The sequence below is a fragment of the Etheostoma cragini genome, chromosome 1, assembly GCF_013103735.1.
Source record: "Etheostoma cragini isolate CJK2018 chromosome 1, CSU_Ecrag_1.0, whole genome shotgun sequence".
Taxonomy (NCBI): Eukaryota; Metazoa; Chordata; class Actinopteri; order Perciformes; family Percidae; genus Etheostoma; species Etheostoma cragini.
In genome coordinates, this window is record NC_048407.1 from 30,418,081 (window position 1) to 30,437,114 (window position 19,034).

Below are 19,034 nucleotides of genomic sequence, written 5' to 3' on the forward strand. Positions count from 1 at the left end.
TACTGAGCAGCTGCGGGGATCATTTTTACGCATAACTTCTTTTAGTAGAAGCATTTTAGTAAATCAAAGCACCAACAGACACATGGTTTGATAGTAGAAGCACTAAAAGAACACTGGGTTTGCAACAGTTGGACTTTTTAATGGAAACTTTCAATAGTGCACCGCTAAGGTCCAGTATTATATTAAAAGAGCATGACTGAGAGACACAGTTTTTAGCCTGTAAGTTACAACTCAAGATACGGTAGCGTTGCAGGCAGAGTCACAACAAACCCTTCCAGCTAGCGTTAGCTAGCAGCTACCTACCGTTGACCTTAGCTTTAGCTAGCACGGAGACTGCTGTCAACAGAACACAAGTCAACTGCTATTAATTTTGCTGGATGGCTTTAATAGTGAGACACTTTGGGATACAAATGAAAAGATGATTAACAGGGCAAATTTGTAAATGGAAGTATTTATAATTTGACACTACTTGAATGCATTTAATTGTTCAAATCCGTTTATGCCTTTGCATCGCTCTGTTCCAGTTTCAAGACTTTAGACAGAGTTAAGGAAGATAACTTGAGATGTGATAAAGATACCAGGTAATCCAATTAATGTGAATTCTTCTGTGAACCACCCCTCTTTCTCGCCGCCCCCTCCTCCTCTCTAAATACCAACAACTTAAATTGTTTTTTTTCTCAGACAATGTTATTGTCAGTGAGGCTCTCCATAATCTTCAAGCCAGTATTTCTGAGGTAACTGGTGATTTGCATGAAGAATGCCCAGGCCAGAGCAGAGAAGTGGGGAATGGTGATCAGTGTGACACTGACAGTCTAAGAAATCTTCCTTATTTTGAAAGATTCAGACTACCTTCCAGGTCTCAAACACAGCTACTCAGGAAAAAGTAGACCACTTAAATCAGATCTTCTCCTTATCTGAGCCGCTGATCAAAGAGGCAGTTAATGATATACTGCAAAGAAATGGTTACAGTATTGCAGAACCCACACTGAGTGAAGTGGTTGCCGTTGTCATGGACTGCAAGGTTCTGTGTACATTAACCTCTGAAGGTGCTGAGTTGAATTCATCTAAGCGCAGACAAACCTTTGTTGAGCACAACTATTCTTATGTAATCCCAGTGGAGAATCAGTTGGAGCAACCTTGACATACAGTACATGTGTGTATGTTCCTATCCTTTCAATGTTTTAAGAGTTATTTGAAAACACAGACATTCTTAACAAGAGTACTAAAACAAATACTGCATCTGGTCAGTATGCTCCAGTGGCTCTTTACAAGGGATCTCATCCTACCACTCCAGCTATATAATGATGTTGAATTTTGAAATCCACTTGGCACATCACGCAAAATTCATAAACTTTGCTCTGTGTATTGTGGTATTGGGTCCTAGGTTTGCCACCAAAATACAGATTAGCATTACATACTATACAGTTAGCAATACTGGTAAAGTGACAGACATTCTTAAGTATAGATATGCAGCTGTACTTGCTCCATTGCTGCGTGTTGTTCATACTCTGGAAAAAGACGGTGTCGTCGACAAAATCCTTTTTGGTCAGAATGTCAGAGGCGCTGTCTTTTGTGTTTCTGCTGACAATTTGGCTGCTCATGGATTAGGTGGCTTTGTAGAGTTATGTAGAGCAGGCCATGTTTCTAGATTCTGTATGGGCTCAGTTGAACTCTTTCATGTAACTGAAGTCAGAGAGAGAAAGTTTCCTCAGAGAAACAAAGCCAGCCATGACCTAAATGTGCAAACTGTTCAAGAAAGTGGCACTTTGAGTAGCAACTTTGGTGTTAAAGGTGGCTTGCGTGAGTCCCCTGAATTACTTCCATACAATCACAGGGTTTTCTCCTGATATACTTCATGATCTTCTGAAAGGTATAGTTCCCAATGGAGCTTTCTCTTTGTTTTAAAGAGATGATCCAGCTGATGTTTTGCACTTTGGAGTATTTGAACAACAAGATTACATCATTCCCATATCAACACACTAATAAAGTGGATGGAACACAGCCACTTTCCAAAACGTTTCCTTCTCGAGGAACGACTGGAGGTAATGGGCATGGAAATACCACTATGCTCCAACTTCTTCTATTGCTTGTTGGCAGTGTAGTACCAGAGGGTAATGAGCAGTTTTGATAGAGCTTAAAGAGGTGGTAGAGCGAGCATTGTGCCCATCATTTACTGATGAAACCGTAGACTATTTTGTGTGCAAAATCAGTGATCATAAATAGGTAATGCTTGTGGTTTTCCCAGAGGTTAGGCCCTCTCAAACATCAGTATGTGGTGCGTTATCTTGCTTTAGTCAAGTGCTTTGGGCCCCTGCTGCACATTGGGACCATGCGGTTTGAGGCCATTAACCGCTTTTTCAAAAGTGTGGTGCATGACGCTCAAAACTTCAAAAATATTTTGAAGACAATGGCAATCAGACACCAACACATGATGGCACATCATATTGCTTCACCATCATTTTTCAAGCCAAAAACACAGGCATCCAGGGCGGACTCTATTCTGGTTTCAGCTCTACCAGAGGTTGCTCCAGTACACATTAGAGAACAAACAACAAGTGACACAATCTACAAGACATCAAATGTGACCATTGATGGTACAGACTATGTCTGTGGAATGTTTCTGTCTGTAGGAGTGGGTCTAAATTTAGCAAAATAGAACAGCTCTTCCTTGTGAATCACAATGTATCTTTTCAGTGTTGTGATTATGACTCCTGGTGTGTAGAACATCTACGGTCCTATGAGCTGTCAACTCCAGACCCAAGCCTATCGATCCACCTGCATTCTGGTCTGAATGATACAGTCCCTCTCTCGGCATACAAGATAGACGGCTCGCTGCTGCTGACCCCAAGTGGTTCCTTCAAGTGAGACAGAACTGAGTTCAGGTAATAATAAACGGTTCTTTTGTTTATCGATTATTGTGGCTTTATTCACTCTCTGTGGAATTAAGCAATTTATAACCTGATGTTATCTTTTCATTAGCACAACAGCAGCTGTATCCCCACAACCAATTATTCTTCATGTTGTTGAGGCAGACCAGGCAACAAAATTAAAACACAGCTCACAACCAGCCTCTGTCGATGCACTGATCAACATTATAAAAGAACAGCTGGAAATCAAAGTTGACTTCGATTTGCTTTATGAAGATCCAGACTTTGACGGGTAACTTACTTCCCTTGCAGATATTGAGGAATTGCAACTAAAAGCTGCTGTGCACATGTCACTTTCACAAGACTCCAGATCTATTGCATCTACTGTTCTACTTTCAGATGTTTCATCTTAAGAACGTCTCAGCAGGTGGCCTCCAGGTTCTTTTCCAGTACCCACAATTTGCCTTTGATGTTGAACTGAAACTTAGAGATGGAAATGTGGAATATGAGAAGAACTACACACACCTTAAGTTAACAAGAGACCTAAAGCATAATATTTTAGAAAAGCTTGCATGTACTATATATGGTTTTAAGGCTTACCCAAGTGATAAAGAGATCGCAATGGCTGCTGAAGCTCTTGTAGCCAAATATCCCGGCTTAAAGACAGTTGGATCTGAATGGATAGAAAAACAGCATCACGTTTAAGATGAGCAATTGCAGGAACAAGATGAGACGGGCTGGATGTCAGGAGGTCACTGTTAATGATGGAAAAAGAAGTAGGAGTAATCCTGAAAATGGATCTTCACAATCCAACTTTAAAAGACCCAAGCAAGCAGAAGTAAACTTCCTACCCAACTTTCCCAAAGGAAAGGATCCTTCAAACCTTGAGCAGTTGAGGCAGACAATTGTTGAAGAAGTCAAGAAGAACCTGCCCCTCGTTAGAAAGATGATAGAAACCACATTTCCCCTACACCAACAGACCATAGTGATGTCCTCCCCACCAGTGAACAAGCTCATGCACCTCTGGCCTGCTCTCAAAATAGAGTCTGAGGTAACATGGATCAGCGCTCTCTGAAGTAAAAAATGTGATTCTTACTCATTTGGACACTAGTTTCTACTTTATAAATGTGTACTAGATTCTTCAAATTGAACTGCTTTTTTTTAAGTGGTGTTGCTGTAGTCTCCTCCTGCTGTTATTTCAATGTAACTGTATGAAGAGCTCCAGCGGATTAGGAATCAGAACCTGCCCAACACATTCTATGCTGAGCTTGACCGATGACCTCCTTCAGACAGAAGGCATCAAAAACTGGGAAGACAGCAGATGCCCTAGCTGACATTTTAAAAATCCACGATGAACAGGTAGATACATTATCACACATTTCAAAGGTTGAACCAGTGGAACATTGAACAGGTTCAATGTTTCAAATGAGCTTTGTAAATTTTGCAATTAGTCCACTTTGTGTTTGCCATTTGTCTGATTACATTAAAGATGCAAACAGGTTATATGTTGACATATGTTCTGATTGGACTATTTAAATCAGCTTTGTTCAGTAATACCTACAGTATATACAATTATGCTCTTATCTGAATAAGAAATAAATGACATCCCCACCAAGCGCACTGTTCTCCATGCCCCACCTGTGGATCTGCGCGAGGATGTTTCGGCATTCTTCAGAACCTGCACAGGGAGTCTCCTTAAGTCACTACATAATACCCAGAAGAATGTGTTAAAGAGTTCATCAAAATACTGACATGTTTGAGGACATACCTTTGTTTAGTCTACCCTTACAGTTATCATGTATGGTCTGTTTCTTTCTCCTCACCATGAAGGAACTGTTGTGTTTTTTCAATGTTCAGCAAAACATTTTATTGTAAATTTCCTTGGTTTCAGTCTATATCACACTACTTAGCTTCTCTGGTAATTTGGCTGATTCATCTGTTTGGAACATTGTAGTTCTGTTTTTCACCTTTTACAATGAGACCCAGGTGTCCCTTGTAAAGAGGTATTGGATTTCAGTGGGACTTGGTAAAAAAAAAAAAAAAAATTGTACTGCTTTGCAGGTGTTCAGCCAATAAGCCCAAACTACACAATAGGCCTTTGTTGTCATTAATATAGAGCAAAAGTAACACTAATGTTTTGTATGTTTTAATGTTTTTCACAACCATTGTGGGCTGCTTTGCAAGATGACCCCCATTTCACTGTGCAGTTCATGCTGGTTAATGTAAAACACTTACATTTTAGAGTTTTTTTGTGAAAGTGTTTTTTTCTTTTATAGCTGTAACAAAATAATTACATTTTGGTAGTATTTATTACTGTTTTTGATTACTCCGATTATTTTCCTGACTATCTGATTAACTGTCTGGTCAATATCAGAAATTTGTGATGAATATCTATAGTGGCTTAGGTTTAGACACCCATGCTAAAGTTGACTAAAAAGAGGAATAAAAAAAACATGTTTTGGAAAAATCAAACCTTTAATGCCACCAATTTTCTTTATGAATGAAGAATGTATCGTAAATACATAAATGTTCTTCCTTAAAATACAGTGGGCATAAGTATACACACCCCTATGTTAAATTCTCATAGAGGCAGGCAGATGGTTATCATTGAAGGTCAGTTATTTCATGGATCCAGGATACTATGCATCCTGATAAAGTTCATGAAATAACTGGCCTTTATAAATAAATCTGCCTTATTTGGGCTCCTGTTTCCAGCCACACCAAGCCAAGGGAAATAAAGAAAAAACAAACAGTTTAGGGAAATGAATAAAGATTTTACTGACTAACTTTCTGTCCCCAAATACCTACAAGTGTTTCTGATTTGGTCATTTGAAAGTAAAAATACATCTAGACATCTATATTAAAACTGGACTAAATTTGGTTAAAGTGAGGTTACATATACAGTATGTCGGCATGATATCAATGAATGTTAATAAACATGCTTTCACCGGCTTTCATTTAACAAATTGTAATTTAATGAGGTTAGTGTTAAAGTTTTTTTGTAATCTGGACAGCTAATAAAACCTTTACTTTGCAATATGAATAATATTGAGAACTTTAGCACAGTTCTTACCTAGAATAATAATTAAGCTAGGACGACATTTGTCTTTTCTTTCCTGTGTCCAACACATTTAGATAGATTAAGATGTTTCTCCTGTTCACTTGAACACATCTGATTTTGCCGGGACTTCTCTCCAGTCATCTTGTTCCTGTCAGAATTCAAACGTGTTCCTTTCTGTGTCTTTGTCAGCTGTCATTTCATATTCATTACTTTCATTCGCTGATGCGGCCCATTTTCACCCTTTCACCTTCAGTTTGATAGTATTCCTAACTGAAAAACTTCTACATTAATCGTTTTCATCTATCATCATATATTTCTGACAAGGACATCTTATGATCAGAAAAATAAATGGGCTAATAATGGACTGATTGGACAAGTGTTGACACACATGGTTGCTGCATCAGGGATGTGCTAAATCTCAAGTGGACAAAAAGTGAGGTGGAAAAACAGAGCGAGACAAAGAAAGCCTGGACTGGCAGCAACGTGGATGTCAACAGAATAAGATCTATGATTTAGTCCCATTCTACAGATTGCAGGATTGCAGTATGGCCCGGCTGTTTTCAATCTGTGCCTGTCAACATACAATGCCCGCCATTGTCCCGCATTCACACACCGTGTGTTCAGCAGAGGGGTGCAACCAGCAGAGGCGAGCGAGGACCCAATTGCGCACAAACAGAAGTGACCTCAAAAACAACACTCAAAAAGCTAGTCTTGGCTGCCTGAAGGAGATTGATGCCAAAGTTTAGAGTATCTCTGAGCAGAACAGGAGGCCAATTAAACCCAAAGGAGGGCCTGATGACATAAATAACATTCAGCAGTGCTTCTATTTCACATGATGGATTTCTTTATGTTCAGTCATATTCATTCTTCCCTTGTTTTGTAGTTACCTGACACGTCTGCATAATAACGTGAGATGAGATTTATTGAAATGGGGATATTTCTTCTGAAGAAAGGGAAGAGTGTAAGATGAGTGTAATTTTTGTGTTGTGGACCAAGTTACACAGTCAAAGCTGTCTTGGTGCTTTTACTCCATCCACGCCCCAAAACTATTTGTATGTAATAATGAGTTAATAGTTAACACTTAAACTCACTAGCATTACAATAATGCCCTGTTTGTTATTATAATACAAGCAATAAGCCCCTAAATGCTCTGACATTTCTAGGTAATGGGCGCAGCACAGTCCACTGTCAAGTGATGGCACATTTTTCCCTTCAGATCTGATGATCTGATGGCTTCAATTCTGTGTTATACAAATAAAGCTGCCTTGGTAAAAAGAGCTTATTTCAATTTTAACCATGTTCAAAAAACGTTATGTATAAATTCCGGCCGTGTGTGAATGTAGTAAAAAGCAAACTTACTTTGAGAACACATTTGACAAGTAGAAATCACAACAAAACGTAACAAAGTAATTCTCTCTCATACAAGTGTAAAAAATGACTCAGAACAAGCAGATGTTGCAGACAGAAGAGCCCGATACATCTGCAAAGACAATTGACTGGAGTTGCTTCACACATCTGGTGAATTTTAAAAGCAGCAAGTTTTAATCCAGAGCTGTTATCGTCTTCTTTGAACACTTATGTAATAGCTTCAAAATTAAAAAATCCCGCAAACGTATCTGAATTTGTTCCAAAACTGCATTGAAAGATATGTGTAAATGATGCTAAATTAACTAATAACTATTGCAGCCCAAGATGCCAAATTATTGTACTGCGGCATTTGATCTAATGAGGAATATTTTACATGTCTTGTGTGTCATCTTATTCAGTTTCCTACACATTGAGATATATTTGCAAACACATTTGAAATTTGAATCTTAAAGAGTAACCTAATACCCACTGTGATATCTTGTTTTTGCTGATCTAACCTCATACATAGTCCATGCCAACAATTTACCCGTCAATCTAAATCCGAATACAAGTCCTATTAAAAAGTCTGGTAACCAATACAGTTTAATGTGTGAAGACATAGCAAATTACAACATTGTGGAATAAACTTAACAAACCTTTTAAATATGGCATTCTTCACCTAGGGTACCACCGAAATAAGGAGGAACTGCAATTGGATAGCTCACTTTCAGCTGTCTCTAGTTAGAGAGTGTGTACTGTTGTAGGTTAGACCAATCAAAAAGCTTCCATGTCTCATGTTCTTTCTGTGGCCGTTGTCACAAATTAAATCTATTTGCAAGACCAGGCAGCAAAGCACTGTTTTGCCAAAAGTTATTATCAGGCACCAAAAAGAGTAGTTACGATTAGGATAAAGATTGTGGTTTGGAGCAAACACTCCTTAAGAACACGTACTGTATTTCCTAAGTGAAAGGCTTAGTTTTCCCCAGGATGTGAACTCCGCTTTCTGGCTTGAAAGTTCTGTATGTTAACATCCATCCATCCATCCATCCATCCATCCATCCATCCATCAACCCCCTCCTCACGCGGCCAGCCGTGTTTGGCCGTCAAAGTAGTCAATAAAAAAAAAAATGCTTACAAATCACAGTGGTTTTCCTTTTCATAGTTTTTGTAAAAAATGGTTATTGAGAACAAAGCAGACATAAAAGAGATGTATACTCTATGTAATGAAAAACTAATCTTTTGATTGTTGAATAAGGTTCTGAGGATTACAGCCCAGGGAATAGAGCCACGTAGCAAAGTCCCACTGTGTCTGCAGAATTCCCATCAGTGCCTATTAATCACAGCGTTAAAACTTGCACCACTATAACACCCAAATGTACAGCCTGGATGTGGCCTTGTCTTGGAGGACTGCTTTGATAATCTCTGCCATTGTACATCACTTACTTCATCTGGTAAAAAAAGTGGCATTCAATAAACCGACCATGCCAGTATTCACATTGACCCCTTAATAATATTAGTGTTTTATAGGTCAATGACAACACCTGTTCTGCCTCATCAGCTGAAATAAAATTAGTGATTATAAAAAGAGCTGGAGGTGAGGGAGAATTGGTTAAAGGACACACGCGGCTTGGCACAGGTGGAGATGTCCTCGGTGTTTGTTTTCTATTGGACATCATAATTGAATACTGGGATATAGAAACAATAGAAGCTGGGGAAAACTACATGAGCACAGAAAGAGCATGCTCCGTAAACATAAGCCCCAGACACCCTAAAGCTGCGGGTCCTACACAAGCACAGCACTGTCTGGCGTGATCCGTCAATTGGGGGCCTCTCGGCTGTGGCTCAGTAGCGTTGGATTTCCCCCGACTCATTTCCTGGTTCTTCTTCTCTTTAAACGGCATGAAATCAAGGAGAGGGTTAACTTGTCTTGCTAAAGATGGCTCACCTTGGCCAGAAAGCACATGGGAGATATGTTGTCTTCGCTACATTGTTGCAACTGCAGCTGTTCAACTAGCCAAACTGAAAATGACGAGTTGAGTTGTAGGAAGCTTCTTAAGCTGTTAACTGTGGCTCTTTACATAATGTTGCAGACAGATGAATGAAAACTGTAACAAAACACAATATACAAAACTGTTTAGTCCTATGTAAATAGATGTAAAGAAAACATTTGTAAATACAGCCATCAAATGCCTTTTGCTGTAATCATTTACATTATAATCAAAACAATGAAATGATCGACTTACGATATTGCCTCTGCAGCATTTATGATATGGATTGCAATTGATGACGAAAGCATGTTGGCGGATTCTACCATCTTTCTTTAACCACTAGCAGCAAACTAACCCCTTGAATCCGTAAACATGAAACCATTTCAAAATAAAAGCTTGTACAAAATAAAGGCCCATATAACAATGCCTAATGCCTAAAAGGAGACACAAAAGACCATTTGTGTCCCTCACTATGACTCTAGAGTTGGTACTCGCTCCAAACCTAATCGTTGTCACTCTCTCACTTCTCCCTCTACCACACACACACACACACACACACACACACACACACACACACACACACGCTGGCTCGACGCACACACTAGCATACAAGTATAAACACTAGGCCACTTACATAGGCTACGGCAAAAGTTCTGCGTGGAGCCTCCACAGAAGCACAAAGCGGCCTTTAGATGGACAGGACCACGGCTTGCGGGGCCTTCGTGCTAGAAACAGCAGTGGTGACATCATTCTATGGCATGCGCCCCTCGCGCCAGGAACACCGCAGCTACCATAAACCTAGCTTTAGCGGTGGTCAATCAAGAGACATCTCAGATGAGGAATAGTGCTATCAGCTTAATCCACAGTTTTTTTTAAAGCACAGTTGTTGGTGATGGAAAATGAGGGTTTAGTCTGGATTGAAGGCCAAGATTGAGAATAAAATATGTGATTTCAGAGTTATCCACAATAAGCGTGGCTTAAGATGGATCATGGTTTAGACATGACATTACTGAACACACTGAGAGTCTTTGGAAGAACCAAGGAATTGGGTTGTAGGTTAAAAGCGGTCTTTGGCTTACATGCATACAATGCTTGCCTTCTAAATTTAAAACTGCAGACTGGATGTAATATGATTGTTGTTTGGTGGTCCATTCAGAGGCGCTGAAGAGGATTAGGTCTATTCTCGCCAGGGGCGGAGTGGGACCTAAAGATATACCGGGAAATTTTGTAGACCAACAAAATCTGAACAATGAACTGGAATGAATGAACAACACACAGCACAGCAACCCAATCCACACTAGCCCAACACAAACAGCACATTGGAACTGACGGCCAAGCTAACTTATGCCACAGCTGGCCAAATTGAGAAAAGGGTTAGGCCACTGACCTTACCGGTTCTAGACAAGGGGAGTGGAGGGTCCAAGTTTTAAACTGATTAAGTGTAACGTTTTTTAACCGAATGTGTACTTCTAGCTTTGGTTGCTCAAGACAGTAGGCTACATACAGCTACGGATTTGACCAAAACAACCTAAGTCCTGCCTTACACTTGTTTCTTATTTTTGAATTTTGAGTAAAAACGGCGGTTTCACAGGATCTAAACAAACTTTAGAAGTGGTAGACATTTGGCATAATTTCTGTCTGTCAACGTTACCGATAATCTTCCAAATATGACAATGGAAAAAAGAGGTGTTTGATGGATTTATGTCATAGGCCGACCAGGGCTATTCCATTTGGGTAGGGGCAGCTCACTGATCCCCCTATATTTCTGAAAATCCTAGACGTGGTGACCTGGACTTTGTTAGTGCTTTCGGATTAGCCTGTTTTTGTATTGAAATGAGAGGCTGCTGCTGGTTGAGCAGAGGCCGCACAGTTTAACCGGCGTGCAGCGGCTGCCCGATGGTGTTGCAATGTATAACTATTATAAGATTGGTCCTTGCAGCCTCGAAACACTTCCGGCCCACTGGGAAAAGTCCCGACTTTCCCGATTGCCACTTTGCTACTGATTCTTGCTTTAAAAAGGTCGAGTGGAGGGGGTGGAAGGTATGAGATTGTTATAATTCTGCACCATGAGAGACTTATAAAGCCAGGGTAGCTCTAGAGGGACATCGTAATGGCACTCAGGGGTACCAATGCTTTAACTTTATTTTGTCCTGCACAATTGGGGTCCCGTTGACCGACGCTTCTTCAGGAACATGATTTATGTGTTCCTCAAAAGCATGCAAAAAATAAACATGCAAAAACTAAAAATAAAAGAGCTTCAACAATGTGAAAACGTGACACCACAACCTCCAAAATAGTGGATGGTTTTCAGTGTGGTAGCAATTGAGCTACACCTGCTTCACAAAAAAATCCTCATCTTTGTGTATTTTCTGGACCACAATTTTAAAACTGGGTTTCTTCATTCAATAACAGAAGAGGAAATGGTATGAGTATTTTGTTCACTCCAACCTGCTGTGAGAGCAGAATAAGCTATTGATTAAATGGGCACCACCACTGTAGACCGTTGCATTGTTCAAAAAAACTGTGGCCTCGAAGGTAATTATTGGGTTGAACAGAAATCTCTCGGCGCTGGACATAATGGGCATGAATTGTCCCTGCAAGTTTGATTCCTTTGACAAATATAGTAGCACTTATCCCAAGCATGACCCACTTTTGCTCTCAACTTTCTTCAGGCAGAGGTAAACACGCTTGCTAGACTGAAGAAAGCAGCGTCTCACTTGCAGAAGGCAGCGGTGTTTGGAATGACAACTTACTGCTGTCTCATCACTGAGATCGGATTCCTACAACTGCAGAAAAGCTTTTTAACAGGAGTGAGATGTAAATTCAAAAACCTTCAACAAACACCTAAGATAAAAATAAAGTTCATACAACATTAGCTTCCTCTGGTGAACAAGGCCCTCCTGGTAAACCAGCATAATTGTGCTTTCTCAAGTGTGGGAGCTTTAAAGGTCCCATGACATTGTGCATTTTGGATGCATTTATATAGGCCTTAGTGGTCCCCTAATACTGTATCTGAAGGCTCAGATACTCTTGCTCCTTATGACCTCATGAGGAGCAAGATTCCAGATCGGCCCATCTGAGCTTTAATTTTCTTCATTGCCATTTCTAGCCGCCGGGGGACCAAAGGCAGGCTGGGGAAACGCATATTAATGTTAAAAAAAACTCACAAAGTGACATTTTAGTGCTATGGGACCTTTAAAATAACAGTGCTGCAGTTTTTGCAGGTTTAAGCTACTTACGTCATAAGTCTAAGGATACCCTTTATTTCAATTCTTTTAATAACAAATCGAATGAAAAGTACATAAAGATTTCTTTGATCTTATTGTCAACTCAATGTCAACTCACTAACAAGTTCCCAATGACAAAGCTAACATTCTCATATTTAGCCGGTATAACATTCACCATGTCCACCAATTTAATTAAACATGTTAGCACGCTATTGGTTAATTAGAACAGCATATTTAATACCAAGGGCAGTTGCAGGCTGACCGGAATGTCATTCGTGTCGCAGGTCTTTGGTAATAAAACCAAAGTATTGGACCAATTCAAATTTAGATGATGGTGGGTCCCCGGGTAGCTCAGTTGGTAAAGCGGGTGTCCATATGTTTACTCCTTGATGCAACGGGCCAGAGTTCGACTCTGACATGCTGCCCTTTTCTCCAGCCCTTATTCTCCTTTGATGTATTCAGCTGTCCTGTGTCAGTCCATTTAGTAGAGGGGTGTTCAATGTTTTTTTTTAGACCAATGACCCCTAACCTGAAAGAGAGATGATCAGGAACCCGCAGGGGTCTTCAACAGGGGGTCCGCAACCCCTAGGGGGTCCGCGGAGGTACTGCATGGGGGTCGCGAAAGTTTTGGTTGATTAGACTTTTTTTTTATATTCCCCCCCCCTGCAATTTTTTCCACCAATTGAAATGTCTTTAAATACACATTAACATGAATTCAACACACTGTACTTAACAGATAAATGGAGGCAGAAGATGTCTTTCAGTCAATGCACACATGGCACTATAGGACCAGTTTGATATAACACAATTTTATACAATATATATAATTAGGGGGTCCCCGCTCCATCTCGCCATCAGTTTGGGGGTCCTTGGCCTGGAAAACGTTGAAGACCCCTGCTCTACTACATAAAATTGAATGACATAATAAACTGGGCCCACGATAACGTGGAGGGTGACCTAAAGCTTATATACATATCTTTTTATGGTGCCCTACAACACTAAGATATAAAAACAATAATTATTTACATTATTATATACAGTACAGGCAGGTGACACATTCAAAGTTTTTGCAATTTTCCGGATTAACTGACCGTCATCTTCTTAAAGCAATGATGTCCACTTGTTTCTCTTTACTTAGCTGATTGGTTCTTGCCATACTAGGAATTCTAACAGTTATCCAATAGGGCTGTCGGCTGTGTATCAACCTGACTTATGCAAAACACAACAGATGGTCCCAACCCCATTAATAAGAATTTCCACCAATTAACCCTGAAAAGGCACACCTGTGAAGGGAAAACCATTTCAGTTGACTACCTCATGAAATACATTGAAAGAACACCAAGGGTTTGCACCGCTATCAAAAAATCTAAGGGCGGCTACTTTAAAGAAACTACAATATAAGACATGTTTTCAGTTATTTCACACTTATTTGTAAAGTAAATAATTCCATATGTGTTCATTCATAGTTGTGATGCCTTCAGTGATAATCTACAATGTAAATAGTCTAGAAAATAAAGAAAATGCATTAAATGAGAAGGTAGTTCCAAACTTTTGGCTTGCACTGTATATCATCATGTTTTAATGTCCAACACACAGTGACTCCATTAGCTTAACTGATGGCTGCCATAGTGACCAGTAACCATATCATCAATGTTGTTGAGGTTGTTGGTTTTGAGGAATTGGCCGATTTATCTTTTCCAATATGTTGGACTCATATTAACATGTTCAGATATATTTTAATTTTGGTGGAAAAAAAACTTTAAAGAAATTATTAAACAATAATTTTGTGGCCCCCCCTAAGGACCCCCTAGGGTCACTTTGTGCCTAATAAGTGACATTTTGACCTGCTGGTGGCCCTACAGGAAGAGACAGGGCAGTCATTAGGATTCCTCAGGATGTTTTGTTCCATCATTTGTTGTTACACAAATGATGCCATGATAATGTAACTGACAAAAACAAACGCAAAATCGGTGGGCTGTGATGGATAACACAATTTAAGCAAGTTTTAAAACTCTGCTAATGGATGTTCATGTTACACAGAAATGAATGGAAAACAATGTCCGCCTGTAACAGAAGAAACACAGGCATGATCATTTAACATACGATCTCAAACTATGAGTATGAAAGCACTATTCTCAAAACGTGTCCTCAGCTTTACCCTTAATACCTTATGCCAGTGTTGATCATGGTAATGAGCATTCAGTCTGTGATATGTGTCATCTGAATCAAAACAAATCACCACAATATACTCGTCTCATTTATAAAGCCAAGGCACATCATCTAATTAATGATTTAATGGGAAACATTAAAAGTACTTGATATTATTGTTGTTTACGATTTTGAATATTTGTTTATAGCACTATAACATGCAATTTACAGAAATTAAATTATGATTAATTATTAGCCGTTGAAAGCAGTGCTATTAAATCTGATGATGATCGTGATGGTGCTCTCTTTGTTGGACTAATTAGAGCACAAACAGAAGAGGACTTTCTAGTAAATACAGAGTACAACATTTAATTTCCATGGACCTGCATTAGCTACAAAGTTCTGCATGCTAAAATTGTGCTTATTAGATTATGTGACTAGCCCTGGGGACCATATGGACTCCCCAGCCCTGCAAATTAGACAGTTCACACCCTGCAGAGGCTCCTGATGTTGGAAAAGAAGTAAAAACTCATCCACATAATAAAACCTTTGTGCGTGGAGCTCAATATACATAGCAGCAATGGGCAGGGATTTGAAGTTTTAACTTCTAAATACTGGCGTATAACCACATTAAGGCAATAATGTGAGTATAATGTGTATTAGTTAGTATAAGATCTAAATATTATTCTTCCATTGTTAATAGTTCAATTGGAAGGGTCAGGTTATAAGAGATATTACAAATACAGTATGCAATCAGAATCAAGAAATAAAGTCTGTTATTTAATAAGTATATTAAAAACAAATGTCTAGAGCACAATTGATAAACCTTTTGCCTCAGTGCAAAGGAAGACATATCCAATCATAATAAAATTTGGTTAATTATTGAAGACTTTGACAAATGTATGTGGGATTGGACAAATCTGGGTCTTTGAGAAAGTCACCAACAACTAACATATTTTAGTAGTTATTGTAGGTATTAGGACTTTTTTGGGTTTTGTACCCAACTTCAAGGAGGTAACTCTGCTTTACACACACACACACACCCTATCCTTTGGTTAGTCAATGTCTCTTTCAAAGTGAAGGCCTGCAGTTCACTGGACTGTTTTAACTCCTGCCCATAGCTACATGTATATCCATTCATCTATTTTCCACCGCTTATTAGCATTGGCAAAATCCATTTCTCCAGTGCTACGATGAAGCACACTAAGGAGGTCTTCTCCCTAGTCACACCCTTTAGCTCCTGGGGATCATAATTCTTATAGGCCAGATGGATATATAAATAATAATACTTTGGGTGTGCACCAAGGTCTCATCTTAGTAGTATCTATCAAAAATACCTCCATAGGGATGCATCCATGCCTGAATCACCTCAAGTAACTCGACTCCAAGCTAATTTCTCCTCCCGTCCATAAAGCTATGCCAAGATGTCTACAAACTAACTTGTGTGAACTAACAGATTGTGTGCCCTTGTATTTGTTATGTTACTCTATGCACCTCATGACCACATCAGAGGATTTTAAACACATACTGACTGATAAATAGGGAGCTATGCCTTCACGCTCCAACTCCCTTATCTACATTTCCCACGGAATTACAAATCCCCCATGTATCCCCTACTGTACACAGCCAGGTTGACATCCTTTTAGAAAGAACACTTTTCAGATGTTCTGAGAGGTGCCGCACATTCATTGTTGACAAATCTTTCTTTCTCCTGGCCCAGCTTATGGCAATGTGAGCGGTCCTGACTACTGACAAAAATACAATGACAGGATTTCCTGAATTCTTGTGCCTCAGATCCACTTCTCTCTTTAGTTAGAGATGTTTAGCTGAGGAGCAATGGATATGCAGTGAGCCTGGTTCTATTTCATATAAGTAACTTGTAAACACTACATGTCTTTCTTACTTTAAAATCCCCATTGTGCAAACCATACAAGAACAACAAATAAGTACAGCCTCATGGTGAGTGGCAATGATCACAGGTCAAGCATTAGTTGCTCCTTATTGGTAGAAGGACATGCGTTTATATTATTCTGACAAAAGGCCATTGCTTCACCTGCCAGGGGAAGAGATCTTTTTTAGAGCTGAAGATTAATGGATGATTCAGGTAGATAGTCCCAGGGGGCAGAGAGCAGCTCTGAAACTGCATGACCTCAGACGGCACAATGAAGCCAGATCGCTCTTTGTATATAAAAAAAAAAACATACTGAGATAAATTGCCTTTTCGCCTCATTTTATTATGAGTTCCTTTGAAATCGGTGCAATCAGTTATTGGGTTTAAAAAAAAAGATCATCCAAATATCAAACTCTGATTACTGTACTTAGCTATTATTATTATTATTATTATTTCAGTACATTTAATGTAACTTCATTTAACATACTTTTGGAAAAGGCAGGATAGACTTCCACTAATAAGTTATCTTAAATGGGTTTTCCATGCTGACCTGTGCTTTTGCAACTCCCTCAACGCAGCAGTCATAGTTAAACAGCTGTATTGTGAGAACAGATGAATGGGTACGAACCCCAGTGGATTGGCAGACAGATTTCTGTTAGAACCATCTATACTAACATCCCATATCTCTTCATCCTCCACCCTACACTCTTAATAACACAGTACCAGCCATCTCTAAACAAATAGCAAAAGGCTTGTTAAAGATGAGCTTGGCCCGCGCAGAATTGATAATCGGCAGTTGCCGCCCAATGCAAGCCGGTTAGAATTGATCTATGTGCTTGGATAGTTAAAATAGGGCCCTTATTCTGTTAACAGAACACATGTGTGACATAACTTTATAATAAGCAACATATTGCATTTAGAGCACAGAACAGCTACTCTGTCATAATACAAAAAAACTCAGAATCAGAATTGGATGTAGCAGGATTTGAGTAAGTTTCTGTGACTTCCTGTTCAGAATGTAGACTGCCTGAAAAGGTTGGAAACTGTCCGACATGACAGGGGCTTTTTGTCACAGCCCCCGGCTGCTGTTGCCTGCACCCGTCCACTTCACAGGAGAGTAAAGGCTTGAACACGCTTACAGTCGGCAGTTTGATTAGCTGTTTGGAAGCACTTCCAGGTTGACAGTTTGATTTGTGGAAAATCAAAGAAAAGAAATGTGACTGACACATCACAAATACAGCAGTTATGTCATCTTGAAGACAAGTTCCCTATCCTTCAACTCACTCTTGGCACTTTAGTTGTTTGCAGACCCGCTACAATGTTAAATAAGGTCAAGACCGAGATTTTTCATACATGAGCCCCAAATCACAGCGACTCATTCAACATGTCCTCAACCAAAAAAAAAAAATGCTTGGAAAACCTTGTTCAACATTAAGGGGAAAATTAACACTTATCCATCAGTTCATAATGCTTCTAGAGGCGTAATTATTTTAAAAATAATTTATTGTTTGGTGGCAATGCTAATTATAAAGTAAAATGACCACAGCTGGTCTGACTGCACTTGCCATTGTTCTAGTAATTGCCTTGATTCCTTTTCTGACTTAATAGTGACCGCCTTGGTGTTTCAATAACAGCCACCCGTTTCCAATCATTCTTTTATTCCTTTCTTTTCATTGTTGAATTGAATTGGAAATAATGAGACATTTAAGTAAAATTACCTTACCGGTGTAGCTTAGCAAATGTTGCACAATCAAGGTTTTTGCATGCTGTTTGAAAACAATGACTTATAGTACTGAACTCATGCCCACCAAGATGTGGCATTTCATGACACTGCTTGATATATTGTTGTAATTCAACTGCCAAAACTGAGGCAGTCAAACATCCTGTGTGTCACCAAACAGCGTTCAGTGTGTTCAGCATGCTAATTATCCCCCAACAGCAGGGAGACTTCCTGATTAGGTTAATGGCCCTGCACACCCCACAGGTGTTTTCTTTTTAGTTATTGTGGCTGATTAGACCTTTGCGCAGGTTGAAAGTGAAAATGATGTGACATCACCAAACTGCACGTACTAATGCAAGCATGCTCAAATTATTTAACCTAGATATTGATTATATGTGTGATTTATGTTCTGGGTGGAGGGAGACAGATTTCTAAAAAAGGAAACAAGATAAATGTTGAAATACATGTTTGACGTGATGCTATATTGGGAAGATGAGATTGAAAATAACATGATGTTAATTATATAACTTTTTGTTCTTTTTGGAAAATTCCATATCTATAAGAAAAAATTGTCAGAAACCAAGGCAACTGTCCTGCATTTTATAAATTAATTTCAGCAATATGGCAGCCTTTCATTTAATATTAAAAACAAAAAAAATCTTATGACCTTAAAGTTATTAGATGAATGTATCAAAATCATATGACACATCCTCTTTTTGTGTTGTCTTCTATTTTCTGTAATGCCTATTCTATGTATCTGTGTGTACTTTCGAATGTGAACTTTT

At 39.2% G+C, this 19,034-nt stretch overlaps 1 long non-coding RNA gene across 1 annotated transcript; it reads left to right on the top strand.

Moving 5' to 3' along the window:
* The first annotated feature begins 370 nt into the window (after positions 1-370).
* LOC117948582 lies at positions 371-17,838 on the top strand. Its single transcript, XR_004657498.1, has 3 exons — positions 371-581; positions 3,782-3,918; positions 17,828-17,838. It is a non-coding gene; the product is annotated as an uncharacterized LOC117948582 (long non-coding RNA).
* Positions 17,839-19,034: the final 1,196 nt, after the last annotated feature.